Consider the following 4,221-nt stretch of genomic DNA (forward strand, 5'->3'; position numbering starts at 1 on the left):
GCAGCAGCAGCAGCAGCAGCCACGCGCCCGCCACCTGCGAAGGCCCCCGCGAAGTGGCCCTCGTGTTCTCCAGTGAAGTCTTCGCTTCCCAGCAGTTCTCCGCAGCTCCGCGGCAGTGGCCGCCTCTCTACGCGGGAGGACCTCCTCAGCTGCAGATTCCACAAAGACGAGGCAGACATAACATTACCACAATATATAGGAGGCATGCTGCAGGCCAACGCAGGGAGCTGCTGCGCTAGTCGCTGCTCCACAGCCCCTTGAAAAGTGACTGAGCCAGCGCGGTCCTCTAGGGCGCCGGCCCCAGCAACAGCAACGCCCCCCCGCGCAGCAGCAGCAGCAGCAGCAACGGGGGGGCCCTCCTTCTCCGTCAGCCCCAGCATTTCAAGCTTCTCGGCCCGCAAGTCCCGGCCCCCACTTCTCCCCCGTGGACGCGAAGCCGGCTTGTGCAGAGCCAGCTCGACTGCGCTGTCGAGAATGCGGTTCGTCTCCGCCATGCTCATGGGCTTCAAGAGCACATGGGCGGCCTGCCGCGGAGCTCCCTGCTGCTGCTGCTGCTGCTGCTGCAGCTGCTGCTGCGGCACTTCGGGAGGCCTTTGGCGTGCCCTCGGCAGAGGCTTCCTCCTTGCAAATGGCAGCGAAAACCCCCGAGTGGGGTGGCCCGCAGCAGCTTCAAAGCGCCTCCACTCGAGCCCTTCTAATCCGCTTTCCCCGAATATCGCTCCAGAAGACAAGTCCGAAAGGCTTCTGGGTCCCATTTCGGGAATGAGGCGCGAAGAGCCGGCTCGACGCAGATTCAGGTCCGGCACACTCCGCATGCGAAGGCCGCCAAAGTGATCAATGCCGTTCCGCTGCTTCGTTGAGGGCAATTCCTTCGCGAAGTCGCTCTTGAGAGCTCTCGAACGCGGCACTAGAAGAGGCGCCTGCCCTCCTTTGCGCTCAGGCGGCAGGCCAGGTGAATCGTCCACGTTGCAGGAACAAGATCGAAATCCTTCGTCAGTGGACTCTGCGCTCTTGAATAGTTCACTATTTTGGTTCAGCCTCCACCGAAAATTGTCTCTGTTGTCAACGCGCTCCCTGAATGACTCAGACGTGTGCGACTCTGAGAGATCCTGCAGTTCTTGAACGAGTCCTGGGGGTGTCTGGCCAGATGCTCCCTTAAATGGACTCCCGAGCTTCGCCGGGGCACCTCCCCACGCCTCATCTTGATTTTGCTCTCCAGAAAAAGCACTCAGGAGCCTGGGGGGTTGTCGCGGCAGCTGCAAACGCCTGCTCGGACGCTTCAAGAGTTGCATGCCTTTCAGACCGGCGTGAGAAGTGCCTCGCAGCTGTCTAGCTTGAATTCCGGAGCCCCTGAAAGGCAAGTCGGAGCTATCAGCTGCCGAAGAGTTTTCGAGTTCATCTGAGCCCTGCCGGTCTCGGCAATCGGGCTGAGCAGCGTGCTGAACTTCGCCCGCGCCATCGCCGTGCAGCATGTGGTACTCTTTAGCCGCCAGCACTGTGTCGTCACCAGCAGGGAGGCTGTGAGACTCCTGCTGCTGCTGCTCTGCGATTTGCTCTTTTTCGAGCTCTGTTTGCTGCCGTGAGCTTTCTCCACGCGAGTGGCTTTCCATACAGTGGGTATTCCTTCCTGCGTCATGGCTCTGGCCTGCACTGAGCTGCCTGCGGACGCCTTCTCGAGAATCGCATGGATAACTGAAGTTGCAAGAACTGCACTGAGTATTTGTGGCGATTTGATCCTCTTCAAAGAGCCCAGTTGAGTCCTGACTTCGCCCTGTGGCTCCTTCAGAAGCAGCAGCAGCCGCCGCGCCAGCAGCAGCCGAGCTCCGCTGGTCACAAGACTGCAGAGCAGTGTCAGTGTCCTCCGGAGGCGGCTGTCGAGCAGTGAACATCAAATGAGTTAAAGAGGAGAGCGCAGCAGCGAAGCCCCCCGCAGCAGATGGCTGCTTCTGTGTTGCTGCAGCAGGAACACTAGGCAGCGCAGGACTTGGGTGGATGCCGCTGCTCCTGGAAGAAGGGCTGCTGGCAGCAGCAGGCTGCTGCTGCTCAAGAGCTGCTTTCGCCTCTCCGATCTCAGCCTTTGGTGAGGGCGCCAGCACCCGCATGCCACTGCTGCTGCTGCAATGCAACTTCTCTGAAGCTGCTTCCTCTTCTTCTTGCAAGTCCCCCTCTTCCGATTTGCTCCCGCGTTCATCTGCAGGAATAAATCTGGAAGAAACCAAAACAAAAGGACGCGATATTTGGCCCTGCATAGCTCCTGGTGAAACTGACTCACCGCCTACGCCGCTGAAGGCCGCGCTGCCAAATTCCCTACAGGAACTCCAAGTTTCGTAAGCTGTGGAGTCTCTGCTGGGGCTTCTGCGGGATTCTCCGCTGCTGCTCGCCCCGCTTTCACTGCTGCTGCAGCTGCTGCTGCTGCTGCTGCTGCTCCTGTCGGAGACGGAGCTGCACGACTCGCTGCCACTGCTGCACTCGTCGCTCTCGCTGCTGCTTTCGCTACTGCTGCTGCTTCCTCCCCTTCTCCTGCTGCTGTCGCTTCCTTCGTTCTCAGAAGCAACGCCGCTACTGCATGCAGCGCCACTAGCCGCCGAATGCCCATCTCCCCTGCTGCTGGCTTCAAGGCCAGAAGAGGCGCCCAGCGGCCCTGCGGGGGCTGTCTGCTGCTCCCCTGAATGATGCTCTCTAGAGTCTTCTCTGGAGCATCCTCGGCTATCCTCCTTTAAGTCCTCTTCCTGATGGCCTTCTTTAATTTCGGTGGAAAGCATCCGCTGCTTTCCCAGAAGCGCGCAAGTGCCTGGAGCCTCCTGGCCGGCAGATCGTGCTGCGTCAGGAATTCCTGTCTCGTGGCTGCAGCAGTGCTGCTGAGGCTCAGGAACAGTGCAAGCCCGTGTATAAACAGGCTCTGCTGAAACTGTTTGCTTCGTCTGTAGCTCATTTTTTGCTTCGCTTTCTTCTGATGAGGCTTCTGCGACTCTCTTTGATTTGCACCGCGCAATTCCAATTGGTGCGCCCGGCCACGGAACCCGGGAGATCTGCCGTGATCCAGCAAGACGGCAGTCATGAAAATCTTGCGACGTCTCCAAAGTGACGGACTCTCCACTGAACAGCCGTTCTGTGCTGTTACTAAGTGATCTGAGGCCGCACTGTGCTGTTCCGGTGGACTGCAGCTGCACTAACGGATGCGCAGGGCTCCAGCTTCTGGAAAGTTCACCGCTACTGGCGGTTCGACTGAAGGATTTCCTCCAACCGGAAAACTGTGGAGTTCCCGTTGTAAGACGTTTCGAAGGAGTGAGCGGATCGGAGAAGCACTGGTCTGCTGCGTCCTGAAAAGCCGTTCGCAAGTCACCGAAACTACTGCCAGTTCGTACAGGCTTCTTTGCTGCGATGCAACTTTTGGCATATCCTCCTGGAAAACTGCTTTGTCTTCTGTGAGGCTCCTCTGTAGCTTTTGCGATGCAAGAAGAGGTCGTCATCGACTTCACCGACTCGCGCTGTTGTTCACATACGCCTGGTGAGCATTTTTTAGTAGCTGCCTCTGCCACCAAGGCTGAACTAGGATCCTTCTCAGTAGAGGGCTGATGCTGGCAGGCATCCAAGACAAACATTTTCGCGAAAGCTCCAATACTACTCCAAAACGATGGCGGATTACTCGAAATCGCACCGGAGATGTTACTCTTCTGCTGTATAGGCATTCCAGCAGATCGTTCAGCAGAAGGCTCAACTGCAACGTGGTGATCAGGCTTTTCGGGCTCTAGCTCCGCACCTTCTGACGCATCCTGGAAGTTTCCAGTCGCCTCACTGCTCTCTGCAGCAGATCCGAAAGAGGTAAAGAACGAGGGAGCCGCAGCTACGGGAATCGCGGGAAAACTTGAATTCCCGTCGCCTTGGCTTCTCTGCCGTTCTGCAGCCTCTCCAGCAGCAGGCGGTTCACGAGAATGCGCAATTGAGACCTGGTGATCAGGCTTTTCGGGCTCTAGCTCCGCACCTTCTGACGCATCCTGGAAGTTTCCAGTCGCCTCACTGCTCTCTGCGGAAGATCCGAAAGAGGTAAAGAACGAGGGAGCCGCAGCTACGGGAATCGCGGGAAAACTTGAATTCCCGTCGCCTTGGCTTCTCTGCCGTTCTGCAGCCTCTCCAGCAGCAGACGGTTCACGAGAATGTGCAATTGAGACCTGGTGATCAGGCTTTTCGGGCTCTAGCTCCGCACCTTCTGACGCATCCTGG

Source organism: Eimeria tenella, genomic scaffold, assembly GCF_000499545.2.
Source record: "Eimeria tenella Houghton genomic scaffold, Eth_scaff34, whole genome shotgun sequence".
NCBI lineage: Eukaryota > Apicomplexa > Conoidasida > Eucoccidiorida > Eimeriidae > Eimeria > Eimeria tenella.